This window comes from Equus przewalskii, chromosome 19 (genome assembly GCF_037783145.1).
Source record: "Equus przewalskii isolate Varuska chromosome 19, EquPr2, whole genome shotgun sequence".
In the NCBI taxonomy this organism is placed as follows: Eukaryota; Metazoa; Chordata; class Mammalia; order Perissodactyla; family Equidae; genus Equus; species Equus przewalskii.
The window spans coordinates 35586835-35606230 of record NC_091849.1 but is presented as its reverse complement, the minus strand read 5'-3'; the positions used below and the strand labels follow the sequence as shown (position 1 = coordinate 35606230).

The window sequence follows — 19396 nt, the reverse complement described above, 5'->3', positions numbered from 1 at the left end:
CGTGGTCTGATCACTGGACCCACAGGAAACTTAAATAATCCCAGTTTCACTCAGACCCATGCAATGTTGATTGACATTCAGGCTAACCCTAGTCCTCTGAAATACCTATTTAACCACCAGAGGAAAGAAAGCCTAAACCAGGCTGATCATCATTAACTACCACTTATTGGCCATCTACTATGCCCCAGATTCTTTACATAAATTACTGACAAACTTTTCAACAACCATAACAAAGTAGGCAGCACACCCGTCATTATCCCTGTTCCATAGATGATTTCAGCGGGGTTGGGAGACTTAACGAATAGCACACGCCTAGTAAGTGACCCCAAAGGCCACTCACTTTCCATTCTCCACATGCCTCTCATATTTGTTACAGACCCATTACTACATATATCTGCTTACGGGCTCATCTTTTGAAAGCTCATAATTGGGTGTGACAAATGAGGGAACTCTACTAACTAGCCCATTCCATTAACCCTAGCACCTCCTCCTGCAGCTGTTCTGGGCAAATGGGAATTTCTATGCTTAGAGCATATAAAGATGTTACTAGGAGGATGCATTTTCCTGGAAAAGTAAAGCCAAGTGGCCGCCAAGCAGATGAAAATATACTCAAGTTCATCAAGGGGTGAGGGAAGTACAGTAACAGTGAGATACGTCAGGGTGGTCCCAGCAGACTGGTAGAAATCACCAAGGGCTGTGCCACCTATGGCCTCTGGGTCGGGGGGAAAGGGCATCTTCACTCATTGTTGGCAGGTTGTGGGGTATTAGACCTTTTGCAAAAGCAATCTGTAATGTCTTCTAAAATGAAACCCAGGGACACTTCAACTCAGCAATCCCACTTCTGGGGAATATATAGATATGGAACAAGGATTTTATCACACCATTGCTCACAGTAGCAAACAACTGGAAACACAGTGGATGCCTGTCAGAAGAAAGTAGTTCAATAAATTAATAAAGGTGAATTTTACTGTATGTAAATAGTAATAATAATAATTTTTAAAAAGACTAGTATACAACTATAACAGTTCCTATGATACAGAAAAATACGTCTAACAAGATTCCATTTATGTGTATTTGTGTATATGTAAATACAAAGGGAGATATTTGCATATGCTTATATGAACATGGAGAAAAATATAGAAGGGTTCAATACAGGTTCTTCAAATGGGTTTCCTGGGAGTGGAGATGATGCTGGGGTGGAGACCAAGGAAGAGCCAAGAAAAAAGGAAAAGAAAAGAAAAAAAGTGGATTTTAACATTATGTGTGCTATCAAATGAATGCACTTATGCAACATTTATAAATACGTGGGTATATGTCTAAATTAAAAATTCGAAACTTTAATTCTCTAACGGACCCGAGCGGAGGAGGCGGCAGCGGATTTTCCGCCGCGCAGGTCGCGACTGCGGGTCCCCTGGGGCCGGGGCGGGGGAGGCTGCGCGCTCCCGGGCGGGGTGGGGGAGCCGCGGGCAGCTCCGGCTCGTCCTGGCGCCTGCGGGCGCGCTGCAGCTGCCCTCGTCGGGGGCGCGGAATCCCTCACCTCGAGGGAAGCGGGCGCCGGCCGCCGGGGAGACCGCGCGGGGATTTTCCAGTGGGGGCGGAGGCTCCTGAAAGGCGCCTTGTCGGCCGGGGCAGGCCGGCGCGGCGCGAGGACGGTGAGGCCTGGGGGTGGGGGGACCTCGGCTGGGCACCCCAGGGCCCTGCCTCGGATCCCCCCCGCTGGCCGAGTCGGCTGAAGCTCGGCGAGAGGCCCGAAGCTCCTATTCAGCGCAGAGGCAAGTATTACCTGCAAGGGGGGCTGGGAGCTCATGCCCAGCGTGCCACAGGATTTGTGCACAGCTCTGCCTCATTTTAGCGTCCGAGAGTGGGAATTGTCTGTGTTTGGTGCTCCCCCTCCCTGAGGCGTAGCTCGGTGCCTGGTACATTGCATACGCTCAAGCGACATTTGCATGGTGAATGACAAGGGCCTTCAGCAGGCCATGTGGGGATAACTCCTGTGGTGTCCCCAGCCTCCCTCCAGAATCCTGGGCAGCAGTTCTGTACCGTCAGAATCCCAGTCGATGAGGTTGATCATGGCTGCTCTTGGCCTGTGTCCTGCACCGCCCCCGCGCAACCCCCAGCCCCCCAGGCAGACAGGCTACTCTGAGAACAAGGACTGTATCAGACGTATTTTATTGCTTCCCAGAGCAAAACTCTACACAGCCCGACACACAGTGTCTTTCACCAAAGTTTACTGTGGCAGGGCTGAGAAAGGACACTTGGAGTTAGCAGTTTTCTCCATGGTCGTTGAGTAAAAACCTAATTAGGTCTTAGATATTTGTTGTTTGTACCAAGAGAGGAACTAAGAAATGTAGCCTGAACCCTGGGCCACTCAGGAGGCCTGGTGGCAGGAGGGCAGAGGTGTGACAAAACTTGTTGCTTTTTAAAAAAACTAGAGCACAAAGTTTAAGGGTTGAGTCGAGGTGCTGAGAAGCTTCCCTTGTTGCCTTGCCCTGGGCTGTCTGCCAGGAAAGAGGAAAACCCTTCTAGAAAGCCGAGTCTGGGTTTAGTGCCTCCAAGGGAAAGATTTTCTACCTGGAACTAAAGCAAGTACTAGGCTGCAACCCAAAATCTTCTAACTTCCTCCGTGACCAGAAAGTTGCAAGGGAGAAACGGGGGGAGGGGGAAGAAAAGAACACTGGACTTGGGGTCAAAGGTCTGGATTTGAGCCGAGCTCTCAGCCACATAGATCAGCCCCTTGACCCTGGGAAAGTTCCTTGACTTCTCTGAACCTCAGTTTCCTCATCTGTAGCCTGGGGATGATAATCCCACTTCATTCATATGACAGTCTACTAATGGATGGATGTGTACCTGTCTCAGTTCCCTACACACAGCAGATGGATCCACAGTAAAAGACTGTGCTTCAAACAGATACTTGCATGCCAGTGTTCATGGAGGTATTTTTCACACCAGCCGAAAGGTGAAAGGAACCCAAGTGTCCCTTGACAGATGAATGGATAAACAAAATATGATATATTTGTACAGCCACACAATGAAATATTATTCAGCCATCAAAAGGAATGAAGTTCTGATCCATGCTACAACATGGATGAACCTTGAAAACACTATACCAAGTGAAAGAAGCCAGTCACAAATGGACAAATATTGTGTGATTCCACTTACATGAGGTACCTAGAATAGGCAAACTTAGAGAGACAGAAAGTAGCATAGAGGCTACCAGGGGCTGAGGGGAGGCGAAATGGAGAGTTACTGCCTAATGGGTACAGACTTTCTGCTTAGGGATGATGGAGACGTTTTGGAAATAGATAGTGGTGATGGTTGTACAACAGTGTCACTGTAACTAATGCCACTGAATTATACACTTAAAAATGGTTAAAAGGGCAAATTTTATATTATACATATTTTCCCACAATAAAAATTTTTCAAAAAAAAGAAAAAAGGCTGTGGGATCTGACTGTGAAAAGAAAGTTCTGTTTTTAGCAGCACTTTTGTGATAGCTCCCAAGTGGAAAGAGCCCAAATGTCCGTCTACAGTAAAATGGACGAAGTCTTGTCTGTTCACACGATGGAATGCTATGCAGTTGTGAGAATAAATGACAACCACGCACAAGGATCTGGGTGAATCTCACAGATGTGACGTTGAGTGAAAGAAGCCGGACACTAAAGAGGACGTTCTGTGTGATTCTGTTTATACAGAGTTCAAAAACAGGCAAAATGAATCCGTGGTGCTAGAGATCAGGATAGGGTTACCCTTGGGAGTAACTATTGGAAGGGGGCATGAGGGGGCTTCTGGGGGCTGGCAATGTTCTGTTTCCTGATCTCGATGCTGTTACCTGGGTGTGTTCACTTTGGGAAAATTGTCCAAGCTATTTTACACTTACTGTGTGTGTTCTTTTCTGTATATATGTTTACTTCAGCAAAACTTTTTTTAAGGTTCAGGTTCGAGTCTTGAGTGAAGGGAATGGTAAACTAGAAAGTAAAGCTGCAGAAGCCTTATTTACACACTTAGTCTGCGCCAAGCCTGAGGGACTGCAGAACTAGATTCATAATTCTCTACGCTGCTTGCGATTCGTACCGCTCCCCCACCCCTCCAGGCTTCCGTGAGCTGTAACCAATTAGTTTTTGAACTCTAAACAGCTGAGTTTCCACAGCTTACACTGCCAGGGATCTGGAGGGGAATGGGGTACACCCCAGCACCAAGAAGAGGCCCTGAACCCCAAGCTCACAGCCTCTAGAGCAAACCATTGCCCAGGGCTTGCAGGCACACAGTAGGCATGCAGCAAATACTTTTGGTGAACTGCATCATAAAAATTCTTCAAGTACACCCCTGAGATCCCACTACCCCCAGTCAGGGAAGGGCTGTTTGCGTCCCCTTTGGGAGCTGCTTGCAAGGCCGTAGGGCCTGGGGACCTAGAGAAGAGGTTGCTCTTTCCCTCCACATCGGGAGTCCACCTCCAAGCTGCCCTACTGGACACTGTGGGGAGAGCTGATCCAAAGCATTTGACTCGGCTCCGGCTGACCCAAGGTGACTCCTAACACCAAACAACCCTGCAGTTGGGGTTGGGGGCACTGGGGAATGTATATTTTTGCTTCGTGACAAACTGCTAAATAATAGATCTGGCTGGGGTTTCGGTTTCTACCCCACCGGCGTGACCAATGTGTTGGCCTATTGACTCAGTTGGCAAGTTATTTTGGCCCTGTGGGGACCCAGAACTTGGTTTCTGCTCCTGGAGGTCCCCTCTCTCCTGGGGGTTTGGTCCTCCCCCAGGTGTTGTGTTTGTTTGCCTGCCTGTCTGGGGCCCTGAGGGCTGGGGAAGGCAGCATGGGCTGTTACATGACCTGGGGCACGTGGCCCTGGGGAGACAGCTTGCAGAGGTGTTCCTCAGGCACAGCTCGAGTCGCAGCAGCATATTTCTATTTGTCCCAGCAAACTCTGCCCTCCCTCTCCCTCCAGGCTCTCTGCCTTTCTCCCTGCAGCAAACAGCCAGCCACTCTTAGGATTCGTGATAGCAGGAGCAGCGACATAATCCTTACATGTGACTAGTGCTGTATGGTTTAGGAAGCACTTTCACAGCATCTTGTCGCTTGACCCTCCCACAGCCCTCTGTTTGGGGCTGAAGCTCAGGGAGGTTCTGGGACTTACCCAAGGTCATGACTTACAAAGGTCAGAGCCTATCTTTTGATTTCCGGTCCTGTCTTCCCGCTTCTGACCCAAGATGCCCTCTTGCCTTTGGAGACTGGCGCGAGAGGCTGCTAGTCGCCACCCGAAATCCATTCCCCTTTCTTCCTTAGCAGCAGAACCCCAATGTTATTCAAGGCAGCATTGTGCCTAGGCCAAAGAAAAATTCCCAGCCTCACTTGCAGCCAGTGATTTATAAGCAGAAACTTCAGGGAAACTCCTTAAAAGGGGAGGATGAGGGCATGGACCTTTTTTGCTTTTACACACTGCCTGGAAGTCAGCTCAGCAGCCATCTTGGACAATGAGGTGACCTTGAGAAAAAAGTCACGCGCTAGGATAGGAGAGCAGAAATTAGAAGGGGCCTGAGTCTCAGATGACCAGAGAGCCACCGTATCAGCCCAGACTTTTACCTCCAAACTTCTTTTACGTGAGAGAGAAAGAAACTTCTGTCTAGTTTAAGTCACTGCTGTATGGTTTTCTGTTTGCAGCCAAGTTGAATGTCTCCTGATTCAGGGAGCCTATTTCCGGTGATACACAGTCTGTCCTGCTCCCCTTCCTGCTCACTCGGAGTGCAGGGGGCTCTCTCCTCATAGTTCTCAGCTCTCATAGTTTGTACCTGCTGGGCGTAAGTCATGAGAGCTGTTCCAGGCAGGCCCCTTTCTGTCCCTCGAACCTGCTGAGAGTTCAAGAGAATGACCATACGATACACCTTCTCCTGTGCGTTCCTACAGCCAGGTGAAACTGTGAAGTGGGGAGAACACAGAATTCCAAGCACTCAGCAGTTTGCAGAGATTGGATTCCTCTGAGGGATGGTTTACAAACACACACACTTCCAACCCCCCCTCGTCCCCCCAGCTTTCCTGAGGCTGGGAAAGAGATCTCATCGTTTGGGGCCTACTCATCATCTGCGCTCCTGCCCCCAAAACACAGCACAGAACGGTGGAGTCTATGCTTTTCTGATCCCTGTCACGTGACTCTTTACAGTATTGAATTTGGAGCAAACACCCCTAATAGATGCATGTTCACTGACATAGGAATAAAAGGCTCACTCCTCTTAGCCCGGATGTGCGGAGCTGCAAGTAACTGAAGACCCAGGCAGTAATGGCTGACTCGAGGATCCTGACTGGTCAGGGGAGGGTGGGGTCAGCTTGGTTCATCAGGTCACAGATGTCATTAAGGGCTGGCCCCTCTCTGGATTTCTCAAGTTCCTCCATATTTAGTGTGTGGGTTTTGTTCTCAAGTCTGTCTCTTCAAGGTCACGTGTTAAAATTGGACCTGCCTTCTCAGCAGGAAAAGGGGACAGGGGCCGTGCCAGCCTGCCATGCTTTGGCACTCATCCCCTTTCTAAGAAGGAAAATGTCTTTTCCAGAGACCTCTGGTGAATGTGTCCTTATGCCTCACTGGCCAGCACTGGGTCACATGGCTTCACTGGTCACAAAGGAGTCTGGGAAAGTATCAGGTAACCAGAGGAAAATGGAGGTGGGAATGGAATGGCTGTCGGGTGGCCACCCCATAGGGTCTGCAATGCGCATGTACCACAGGGCTGATACATTAGGTACAGGATAAGACCGACGTTAAAAAATAGGGATTTTAAGGAGATAAGATAAAAAGTAAATAGACATTCTAATGTTCCCTCCCACACGGCTCCTGGGGCACAAGCACCCACTTTGGAGACCACTGGTGGAGCATAAAGGACACTGCCTCTGCAGCCAGAAGGACTGAGTTTAAATCCTGTCTCTGCTGCTTATTAGCTGCAACCCTGGTCTAACTCCTTAGTCTTGTTAAGCCTCACTTTCCTCATCTGCAAAATGGGGATAGGAATAGAACACAGTTGGTAGGGTTTTGTACACTTCCCTGCTTGGTACTCTGCACTTGTCAGAAACAACAGATACCACATATCATGTCTCCCTTGAACAACAGCTTCCCATTCATGGGGCAGGGGATGGGGGTGGGGAGAGTTAAGGAAAGCAAGGGTAATTCCTCAAAGAGCATTTCGATAATGCCCATCATTTACGTATCCAGGTGTTTCTCATTTCTAGAGCGACAAAAGCCACATTCTGAGGATTCCTACCAGGGCTAGAGCATGGGGCCGGGAGTCCTGCCGATGTTTTCCCAGCTCTGCCCTATCTACTGCAAGCCCCTCATCCCGATATTCCACTCTCTCAGCCTCAGTTTCCTCAGCTGGAACGTAGGAGGGCTGGGCTAGAAGGTCCTAAGCCTGTCCCCTCTCCTTCAGTCTAGGGCATCCCCATCATCAGTCCCAGCTCGTGGGACATCTCTCTGCCTGGTCTCTCCCACTCCTGCCCCCCGTCCATGCCCCCAGACTTGATTTCTGAGGTCCTGCCCCTTGTGGCTTCCCTTCCCTTTCTCTTGCCCGTTTGCTCCCCTGTACTGTGGTAGCCCCGTCCTTTTGAAAGTGCTCTCTCTGCCGGCATCCCGTGAGATTCCATCATCTCTCTAGGGAGGAGGCAGCAGGAAGGGCTGGGCTCTGCTGGAGACTAGACCTGGGTTCAGATTTTTCCCCAAAACAAGTTCAGAGCATTTTCAGTGTACTAGGCCTTGTCCTAAGGGCTTCACATGTTTTAACTCACATAACACTACGAGGTAGATACTATTATTGTTATCCTCGTCATTCCCACTTTTATGTTATTTATTTATTTAACTTCTTTTAAAGATTGGCCCCTGAGCTAACATCTGTTGCCAATCTTCTTCTTTTTTTTCCCTCCTTCTTCTCCCCAAAGCCCCCTAGTACATAGTTGTACATTCTAGCTGTAGGGTTCTTCTAGCTCTGCTGTGTGGGACATTGCCTCAGCATGGCATGATGAGCGGTGCCATGTTGGCGCCCAGGATCCAAACTGGCGAAACCCTGGGCTGCTGAAGCAGAGTGTGCTAACTTAACCACTCAGCCACGGGGCTGGCCCCCATTCCCACTTTTAAAATGAGGAGGCTGAAGCACAGAGAGGTTAAGTAACTTGCCCAAGGCCACACAGCTGGTAAGGGGCAGAGCTGCTTGTTTGCCCAGGCAGTCTGGCTCGAGGGCTCGTGCTCTTAACCACTACGCCTAATTTCTTAACTTTGTCTCTTCTTATTATGCAACCTTGGGCAAGTTATTTAACCTTGTCCTTTTTGTAAATGCTGAACCATTTGAGAGTACGTTGCAGACGTCATGACACTTCACCCTAAATGTTTCAACATGTCTCTAGTGAGAACAGGGACATTTCCTGATATGACCTCAGCACCCTCATCAACTCAGGAAATTTGACACTGATACAACACTATGACCTAATACAATGTTTATTTTCAAATGTCCCTGTCTCGGTAATGTCCTCTGTAGCTGTTTTTTTTCCCCCGAGTATAGACTCCAATCGAGGACCACACATTGTATTTAGTTACTTTGTTTTTAAAACTTTTTTTTAACTGAGATAAAATTCACATGCCATAAAATTCACCCTTTTAAAGTGTACAATTCAGTGGTTTTTTAGTATATTCACAAAGTTGTGCAACTATCACTACTTCCTAATTCCAGAAAATTTTCATCATCCCAAAAAGAAACCCTGTACCCATCAGCAGTCACTCCCCACTGCCCCACCCCACGAGCCCATAGCAGTCACTGATCTGTTTTCTGTCTGTATGGATTTGCCTATTCTGGACATTTCATACAAATGGGATCATACGCTACTGTGGCCTTTTATGTCTGGTTTCTTTCTGTTAGGATAATGTTTTCAAGGTCCATCCATGCTGTAGCATGGATCAGTACTTCATTCCTTTTTATGGCTGAATAATATTCTATTATATGAATATGCCACGTTTTATTTATCTATTAGTCTGTTGATGGACTCTTGGGTCGTTTCCACTTTTTGGCCATTATGAATAATGCTGCTATGACATTGGCAATTTTGGGTCCAGGCTATTTTGCGGAATGTCCCTGCCTTTGGATCGTCTGATTGTTTTCCTTGTGCTGAGTCTCAGGTTTGCTGCATGAATTTTCATAGCCTAACAAATGGCGTCCTCTTTCTGCTGAGCCCAGCCAGGGGCCAGCATCTCTGCCCAGCTATGTTGCTGGCAGGTGGACCAGCCTGGTGGAGGCAGAGCTCCTTGCCTCCCCAACAAAGCAGCGCTGTGCTCATCCCCACTGCCCGCAGTCCCTGCCGCTGGCCTCCCTGGCCCGTGGGCACAGAACCTCAGAGCTATTTCAGGCCCCTTTGTGGTAGACCTGGCCTGGGAAAATCTGAGGTCCTGGCTGCTGGACACAACTGCCTTCCTTAGAGGCATGAAGGTCATTCCCTGGGCTGGGCTCCTTGGGTCTGGCATCCCAGCCCCTTGCTTCTGATTCCCACCGACCCCCAGCAGTCACCCCCTGGCAGCCAGCGTGAGGGAGCAGAATACGCATCACTGGGATGGGCTTCCTGTTGACAAACACTGGCTTGTGGCATCGGGTGTGGTTAAGCCTCAAAAGAGCATTTATCTAAAATGGGCCCTTTCTGCTCAATGGATTTGGAGCACGTGTGTCTTTGAGTCATTGCTGTTTCCTTTACACCGGCAAAAACAACCTTTCTTTCTCCTGCTGGTTTCCTCTGCGCGGCCCCCGGGAGCCCCACAGCTCTGAAAACCTGGAGTCTCTCCTCTCCTGGACCTCTTCCCCAGATTCACAGCTCAGCCTTCCTGGCAAAATCCACAGGGTGGCTGGAGCTGCAGCACCCCAGCTGTTTGTTTGTTTGTTAGAACAGAATGAGGCAGGGCATTTGAGTTGCTTTCTGACTCGCTGTGTGGCTTTGAACAAGCCACTTGACCACTCTGTGCTTCTGTTTTCCCAGCTGGAAATTAGAGAAGGATGACGCCATTCTTTGCAGCATTTATCCACTGACTGAGGTTTGTTGATGGGTTAGACAATGGAGCAAGTGACCGAGATGGGGTAAACTTCCTTCCTTGGAGGTGCAGATGTTTAACAATAGGTCAGATCCCCATTTGACCATCCTGGCAGAGAAAGAAGTGGTGGTGGAAAGAGCATGAGCTTTAGGGCCAGACATTCTCCAAGCTGCACTTGTCTGTCTGCATTTTACTAGCTGTGTGGCCTCAGGCAAGTTAATCTGTCTGACCCTCTGTATAATGGGGATAATAGTAGCTTTCTCAGGAACTGATGGAGAGATTAAAGGGGGTAACATCTGTAAAGTGCTAAGGACAGTTTAAATTAGTGTTGTTGGGTGAATACCCTGAAAATCTTAATATGGTATCTTTCCTGGAAGTTAAGGTCCCTTATCTCTCACTCTCCTTTTTGCTCAGCCTGGTTTTCACTTCCTTGGAAAGCAGAACGAATCAGAAATGGGTTTTAAAAGGTCCCAAGTTATCTCAAGGAAAACCTTCTGGAGGGTGAAATGCTGCCAGGCAAGGCCGTGAACCCCACCTGTGGGGCCCCATCTCCCTGGGAGGCTTGTGGGTTCTGGCCTCCCTGGTGGCATGGCTCTGGGTGGGCCACCCAGGGGGTGAGATTTCAGGACTGCCCAGCCACAAATCCCCCTAATTCTTGATAGTCCTCAAAGCCCATTGACTTAAAGCTTTGATCCCTGTGGAGAGAGATACCCTGGGAAAAGATATCACTTAATCCTCTTCACTCCTGTAACCCTCAGTGTATGTGACTGTAGCAGAAATTGCTGGTTGTCCCCCAGAACTGTGGCTCTCTGTCTTCATTTTGTGATAGAACTCCCAAGTTCGGGCTGCCAGGTTAGAGCAGGGTTTTTCACCCTTGGCATATTAAACATTTGGGGCTGTATAATTCTTTCTTGTGGGGGCTTTCCTGTGCATTGTGGGACATTTAGCTGCATCCCTGGCCTCTATGCACTAGCACCCTGCCTGTCGTGACCAAAAAATGTCTCCAGACATTGCCTAGTGTCCCCTGGGGTTGGGAGTAAAATCTTCCCAGTTGAGAGCTACTGAGTTGAAGACTACATTTCCCAGCCTCCCTTGCAGCTAGGTGTGGCCATGTGACCAAGTTCTGGCCAATGGCATGTGACTTGGAACATGCAGAAGCGTCGATGTGAGCAACTGCGGGGTTCCCTTCAAGGGAAGAGCGGCCCTCTGCTTGCCTTCTCCGCTTCCTGCTGGCTGGAATGTGAACACAGTGCCAGGAGCTGGGAGATGGAAGCTGTGGGTCAAGGTGGAAGAGCGACGGCAGCGGAGCCTGGTGCCCAGCGACGTGGAGTCGCCATATCCACCCTGTTGCTTATGCTTAATCTGCTATGTGAGAGAGGAATAACCTCCTGTCTTGTTGGAGCCACTGTTATTTTGGCTTTTGTCACAGCAGCCAAACTATACCCTAATTAACATAGTGAGTTTATCACCTGCTTTCCTGACAGCAGAGAGTGAAACCAGCAGTGAGGAGAACATCCGTGCACACAGAGAGGAATGAATGACTAAACCCTAAACCTGTCTCTAGGGAGCCCCCTCTAGGTTCTAGGCACTGTGCTAGGGGTTTTCATGAACGCTGCTTTTACTTACTTAATTCTCTGAGTAAGTCTACAGGAGAGGGAATATTACCCCTGTGTTTCCAGAAGAGGAGGCCCAGGCTCAGAGAGGCTGAGTGGCTTGTCCACAGCACACAGCCAGTGAGGGACAGAGCCAGGTTTCAGTCCTCAGCTTGAAAGATCCTCCCCCCCCGCCCCGCCCCGTACCACGCTGTTCCTTTGGTTGAGAGACCATGCAGACATGAGGCTCCCAGAAGGACGCCCCTGCCTTCGGGATAACCTGTCACAGGAAGCCTACCCCTGTCTCCACCCCAACACTGTCTCTACGCCCCTCACACCCCACGTTCAGCCTTGCTCATCTCCTGGTGGTCCTGGGCTTGCCTGCTCTTTCCTGCCTCCACACCTTTGCTCAGACAGCCCCCTGGGACTGGGGTGCCTTTAACACCCTTCCAAATCCCCACCCCCTAAATCTGCTGGCTCTGAGGCCTTCTGCGGGGCTCTGCTCTGTCGTCTCCTACTCCAGGAAGCCTTCCCTGACTATACGCTTCTCAGTCAGACCAGGTCCCTCCCATCTGTGCTCCCTCCACATCCGTGCCACCTGTGATGGCTCCTCCCACACTGCCTGAGGTGTGTTGTCTACCTGAGGGGGCTCCTCGAGGGCACGAGTCTATCTTCTTTGTCTCTGTCTCTTCACCCATCAACCTGATGTCAAACACCGTCCTGGCTCAAGGAGGGAGGAGAGAGAGGGGGTGCGAGGATGCTGCGAAGGCAGAGAAGCAGCTCACAGTTTATTCATCCCGTTATGTGTCCACAGTGAAAATCAGTGGCTAGTTGCTGTGAGGACTTTCACGGAAAGGAAATGTCCTGGGTTTGGTCTTCAAAGAGAGAAGACTCTAAGAGGGACCTCAGGAGAAGTCAAATGTGGAACATACAAAAAGATGAACTGTGGATACTCTGCGTTGGTGGATCATCTACCGAGCGGGTCCCCTGAGGCCGCAGCAGGCTCTGGGCTCTCGCCACCCCGTCAGTCCCTAGGAACGCCAACTCATTCCCACAGCAACCTGAGCAAGTCATAATTAGGAGGAATGGCTGCTGCTGAGAGCTGCACACCAAGTGTCCCAGGCTGAACAGCAAGGCTGGGTCCCCCGCCTCCTGACCCCAACCTGCACAGGTGGTGGGATTACCCATACATCTTGTTCCGGGGGGCCAGCTGGCATTCAGGGCTGGGCGCCCTTCTCCAGCCCTCCACTCTTGAGAAGCCTCCCCAGGTTCCAGGAATAGAGGACATGAGGGACAGGATGCTTCCCCTCCTTAGTACTCTGGAAGCCAGGAGGGGCATCTGGAGAGCCAGAGGACAGGCTGGACACCTCAGGACACACAGCCAGACCTCCTAGTGTGGGGGCTGCCCATTGGTCCTGAGTTTCCATAGGGTGCTCCTACGGCCCCCTGACCAGTGGGTTTGGAAGTCTGGGCAAGAAGCCCAGCTGTGGGTGCACCCTTTGCCAGAATAGCCTTCCTCTCTGCGCAGGCGAGGGAGGGTGGGGACATGGCCTCGCTGGCCGAATCAGCCCTGCGGGTGGTGAGAACAGGTGTCCCCGGGGTAGGGGTGGTGGGGATGATGAGGGCGGCCGCCAGCCCACCAAGGGCGTCTTGCGCTCTATTCTGAGCACTCGTTTAATCTCACAGCCCCCTCATGAGATGGATCCTGGGGTTACCCTATTCATTATCCAAGGCATCCTAAAGCCGTTTTCCAGGGCAAGACACCCCCACAGAGGCACCGCCCACTCTCTGAGGCCTTGGGCAGGTCCCTCTGCCTTTGGGCAGACACCCTGTGGGCGAGATACCAGCCCTGACAAGTTCCTCCTGGTGTCGTGAGACCAGCAGTGTAACCATGCTTTGACAAGGTTGTGGGTATTAAGCAGACTCACGCTGTTATTCCTTCCCTCTTCAGCCGGCCTGGCCCGCGCGCAGACGCCGCGCGTGCAGATGCTGGGCCGCCAGTGTTCTCCAGGCAGGGAGCCTGATTTCTCCATATTTCCATTGTCCTCTCTGCCTCTCTCTCTTTCCTCACTGCCCACCCACCATTTTATGTAGCCTTCAGAGGGCCTGGCCAGTGTGCACGAGCCTTCCCAGCACTGCTTCTGGCCCTCACCAGCTGTGTGACCTCAGGCAAGTCACTTCCCCTCTCTGGGCCTCGTTTCCTCGTCTGTTTTATCCCTTTGAGTGCTAATGTCCTAATGTCTTGTGATCAAAGGCCAACAGAAGGGCGGGAGGACTCAGACAGCAAAGCTCAGCCTCTGTTCAGCTTCCCGTGTTAATGGCTTTGCCGAAAGGAGGCCCCTGGCCGATCAAAACGTGTTCCAGCTCACTTAGGTTACACTTCACTCTGCTGAACTTCAAAAGGGGCACAAGGGCTCCTCTGCACACAATTGCCAGAGGAGCGTCAGCACGGCCAGTCATGCTTGAAGGGGTCACCACATCGGGCAGCCGGCAAGCTTTAATGGACCCGCAATGGGAGAAAGAAAAAGGAGGCAGGCTGGAACCTCACGTGGTTGGGCCTCTGTGGTTTTCTCATGGTGATCGTCTTCCCCTGGTCCCCAAATCTCAAATCTAAAAAGACAGTCTTGATGGGCCACAAAGATAGGCAGCCCCTAAGAGGATGAAACAGAGTCAGAGGAGCTGCAAGCCTCATGCTCGGGGAAAGAACAAAGCAAATTGTGAGAGTGACCGCTCATGGGGGAAATATGCTCATGGCTCCGTATGTGAAAAAGGGACACGGGTTTTAGTGGATGATAAAAGTTAGTCGTGTGACGTGGCTTCCGGAGAAACTAAAGCTTGGGCGCTGCATTTAGAGAAATAGCAAATGAGGTTGAAGAAAAGTGAGAATATTCGTTTTCACTGTTTATAAGTGCTTACTGCGCTAGACACTGGCCCTTGCCACTTGTAAGAATTATCTCATCTGATCCTCATAATACCCAATGAAGTAAACACTGTCATGGTCTCCCCATATTTCTGATGAGCAAACTGAAGTTCAGAGAGGTTAAGTGACTTGTCCAAGGCCACACAGCAGATAAAGGACAGAGGTGGGCTTCCACCTTGGGTCTCTCCACCAATTCTGCCACCAAAACAACGTCATGTGATGAATAATTGGAAGAGTAGTGGTTGTGGGGCTTTAACTATTTTAAGGATATTTGGGAGATGGGGGATCAGACTTGCCCTGCAGTGGGGCGTTGGGAGGAACCAAGACTGAAGGGTGAAAGGAAGCTATCTTCCACTCAATGCAAGGAAGACATTGCTAGCAGCCAGTTGTCTGAAGACAGCAGACCACCTCAGGAGTAGTGATTCCTTTGACCTTGGGGTATTTGCGTACAACCACCTGGCAGGGAGACAGGCAAGTGGATTCAGTAGGGGCCAAAGGAAGGCCTGAGATGTTGGCAGATTCAGGGCTGAGGGACTGGCTCAGGCAGACACATCTGGTCTCTGGCATCCAATAAGTTTCATCATATAAAGGACTTCTCCAGGGGTCCCCAGAGGCATCCCTTAGCAGGTGCCTCAGGAAAACCGAGAATGAACCTGGCTTGAAAGAACATTGGTCTCAGGGTCAGGAAACCTGGTCTTTTGGCTTCAACTTTCAGCTCTGTGCCCTCGGGCAAGTTACATGACTTCTCTGGACCTCAGTTTCTTCCCTGGTCAAAATGAGCTTGGGTTGGGTCAGTTCTGTGGTCCTGAAACATACACAGATGTTTCGGAGGAATCTGGGATGACAGACAAACCCTAACTGTGTCTTAGAGGCAAGTGTTGGAGAAACAGAGGCAGTAGAAGGAAGGCTTAGGGCGGGCCCCAGGCAGCCTTCTGAGGAAAGGAGGTCCTCTTAGTAGGGTAGGCTAAAGTGGTCCTGATTTGGAGGTCAGCCTCCAGAGCTAGGCTGGTGGCCCAAATGGGAAAGCCGGGTCTTGCATTTTTATCATGGTGGCGCTTGTAGAAATGCACTCAGCAGACAAAACAAACACACCAAGGTGGGTTGTTTGTGAAGGTGTGTGTTTTGTCTGCTGAGCCTGACGCCAACTAGTGTGCTCCGTCGTGCACAGAGACACATCAGACGGGCTTGGGGAGGCCCTGGGTGAAAGACAGGACGGGGAGCAGGCCTGCAGTCCCCAGAGGCTGTCCGCGCTTTGCAGTTCACTCCCTGACAGGTCGTCTCTGTTAGTATTTTGAGGAGGAGGAGCTCCCTCAGTGGCTGCTTTTTGAACTGAGGAAAACCTGGATTCGAATCCCAGCCCTGCTACTCACTATCTGGGCAAATTTGGGCAATTCACTTAACCTAGGAGGTCCATATATTTATCATCCAAATGGGGGCGCATTTGAGAATGGAGGGGAAAGCTATTATTAATTATGCTGGGACAACAGCATAAACCGAGACTCTTGGAGGAAACTGGGACTTAGATCACTCCTCTGAACCTCCTTGAGCCTATTTCCGCGTTGAGAAAATGGACATTGTGATTTTAATATGCACGTGCTTCCTGTGGCTGTGCGGAAGACGCAGTGAAGGACACGGCATTTAGTAGGTGCTCAGTAAGAGAAGGCTCCGTGTTGCCCTTCTCCGTGTTCCTGAGAGGGGCTCCGAAATGGGGCTAACTGGGGCCTCCTTCGAAGCCATGTCTTCTTTCCTGGAGCGCCTGTGCCCAAAGCCAGCTAGGACTTGGGCCTCCCTTTGGGATCTGTTTGCCTTTTCATAAACACAGACACAGGGTTTTTCTTGGCTAGGCCCCTCTGCTCACAGCTCAGGGATTGTACCTTGAAGCATTCGCTCCCAAGTGCTTTGAATCAGGATCTACCAGGAAGTTTGTTTTCGAAGGCCTTAGTCAACACGTGGGTGTGGAAACGCCAACCACTTTCAATGTAGAGTCAACTGCTTTTTAAATAGGGACTTTCACGTTAGTCAGACTTCTCAAAACAACATAATATTTAAACAAAATTCCATTTCCACCTTTCCATCACCAACAGCAGTTGCTGAAGATATTTTTGTCCCAACCAGAGGGTTCCCCGACCCACGTTTTAGCTCATTCCCTTACTATGTCAGAGCCTGGGCTGTGATGTCACATGCTGGGGTGTGAACATTCTTCCATAGGCCTCAGTTTCCCCATCTGGCTCCTGATGTGGACTTGAAGGACTGCTTGGGCCAGGGTCTTATTTTGCTTCATTCTGATCCTTTGGTTTGTTGATTGCGTGAATAGTAGCAGTACAGCTCACACCTCCCAAGGTACCTCCCCATTAAGCCACAGCACAGTCCCGGGAGTTCCCATATTTCAGCATCCGAAGCTCATAGCTCAGACTGCTGTTAGGTACCTGGATTTGCCATTAAATATTTTTGATAAAGTATCGTGGGTCCCAAATGTGGTCATCCTGAGCAGGCCCAGACTTACACCTTACCGAAACTTGCAAGTTGGCTGGTTGCACACACGTCTGCATCCTCCCCTAGCTCTGGGCCTCTGCCGGTGTCCACTCTGGCCCTTTCCTCCGGGCTCCTACTTTCCCAGGGCCTGTCCTGTGTCTTACCCCCACAGGGCATCACTTTGCTGGCTGGGCAAGTCAGGCAAGGTCTGAAAACTCCTTAACCAACCTGTTTGTTGTGCACTGAGGATGTGTCAGCGCACTCTGCTAAGTGTTTCATGAACAGCAGTCTAGCTAGTGCTCAAGAATGTGGGCCTAACGTAAGCCACCAAGGAACCCCTTTGTGCCCCATTTCTGTCACTTGTAGAAGGGGGATGATAACCATAGTTCCTCCCTCACTGGGCTGGTGTGAGAGTTCAGTGAGCTCACGAGTGTAAAGTGCTTACAGCCTGTCTGACATTTAGCAAGTGCTCAGTTGCTGTTAGCCATTTTTACAGTACGTCCTCCCCACAACCCTACGAGATGGGGACTCTGACTATCCCCATTGGCAAATGAGGACCTGAGATTCAGAAAAGTTAAGTAACTCTCTCAGGCCACGTGCTAGAATGATGGGCAGTAAGAAAGCTTTGGGAAGTCTGGGGCCCTGCTCTCTGTCTGGGTTAAATCCCAATTCAGGTCCTTTTGCATATGTTTATAGACACCAATGTGCCAGCCCTGTGCCAGGAGCCAGGGAGCCAGCGGGGGGCTCCACCCAGCCTTCAGCCCGGCCCATGAAGGCAGGCTCTGGACTAGGCATAGTTAATCTCCAGCCATCCCCACTGGCTTCACCTGGCTCATTAAAACCAGACACATTATGAGTTTACTTAGCATCTACAGAGAGTGTCTTTCATCTTCAAAGGCTTCTCGAAGCACCAACCAATTAATCCTTACAACACCCTCATCTCGTAGACAAATATTTATCCTTATTTCATACCCAAGAAAACTAAGGTGCAGAGAGGAGAACAGACTGGGCGGGGGGAGGAAGAGTGAGTGGCAGAGCTAAGCAGAGAATTCCGGAGCCCTGGAGCCTGCTGGCTGCCCAGTCCATCTGGAGGCTACGGGGAAATTCTTCCTGTAATACCTCTTTTTTTTTTTTTTAATGGAAGCAGAACCTTTTGCAAGTTCAGAAGAATTAGATTTCTTTAATAGTAACCTGCAGGAAATACATTAAAAACACATTCTATCAGTTACAAATCTTAATGTCACCAGCCAAGGATGAGGGAATTAATGCCGAGCCCAAAAATACATATAGTCAGCAACTCTGGGGCAAGGGCAGAGACGATTTATGGAGTGCGAGGTCTGGATGTCTGGAGCAGGCAGGCTGAGCTCAGCAGTGGAATTGAAACAAGACTGTTTTCAGAGGGGGCTGAGGGGGGACAGGCTGCTGAGGCGGCTTTGATTCAATCATTGTTCCCCATTTCTTCTCAATGTACATTATTTTTTTTTTTAATGCTCCAAAGGCCAGGTTCTGATCTGTCATGAGAAAACTGCTTTCATTAGCATAAGCTCCTGTCAAGGGCACTTTAAAAGAATCAACCCCCAAAAGGAAGTGTCCCCACCAAAACAAGCCAGCCCTGATGATCTCCCCTGTCTACCTGGGTCAGACAAAAGGGGGATCCAAGCGGTGGTTCGGCTGGAGAATCCAGATGACGAAGTCAAAACATACATATAATGACAGTGGTTTCACTTCCTTTAACACCAGGAGTTCTTTACTTTTATATTGTGAAATAAAATACAGTTACACAAAATCCACCCAAAAAAGGTGTAGCTTAGTAAATTGTGATAAGGGAAGCAGCACGGGTTCTTTAAATTGTAATTTTTGGACTCACTGCTCCATTTTGCCAAACTTGAATCTAACCCAGTCTTGGAAAAGAAAGTTTTGAATCTCAGGAGTATAATGTGCCCATTTTAGGAAGGAAAGTGACCTAAAAAACGATGGACAGCACTCCGCTGTTAATTTAGGGCTGCCGCATTCCCAGCCATGTGCTTGCTGCTCACACAGAAAGGGTATTAAAGGACTCATTGGGCACTAGGAGCTGAATCCCACAAGCAGAGATGGTCTTGGGCCTCCAGCGTGTTCCCACTGTTGGCCTCCCTTGCTGAAAACCATACCGCATCCCTCGGGGGTCTGGGCGAGTTGCTCCACAAGTCTTTGTGGCCATTTCTCCTGGAGGGAAAGGTGAGAAGGCATTGCATCACACCCTCTCCCTTTACAGGTGAGGAAACTGAGGCACACAAGTCTGATCTGAAGTCAATAGATAGCGGGAGAGCCAGGAGCGAGAGCCGGTCGTAAGACTCCCTGAGTAGCACTCCTCTGCCACATCACTGTGCCT

At 50.0% G+C, this 19396-nt stretch overlaps 1 protein-coding gene across 8 annotated transcripts in view; it reads left to right on the top strand.

Moving 5' to 3' along the window:
• Positions 1-19396, top strand: part of TCP11 (t-complex 11) — a 132881-nt gene that overhangs the window by 71844 nt on the left and 41641 nt on the right. The window contains exon 1 of one of the 8 annotated variants that reach the window (XM_070585918.1): positions 1475-1772. The exons of 6 other annotated variants lie outside the window; for them this stretch is intronic. The gene's annotated coding sequence lies outside the window, so the exon portion shown is untranslated. Of the gene's footprint in view, positions 1-1474; positions 1773-19396 lie in introns of those variants that run through there. One more of the 8 variants, XM_070585920.1, reaches the window with a different exon arrangement.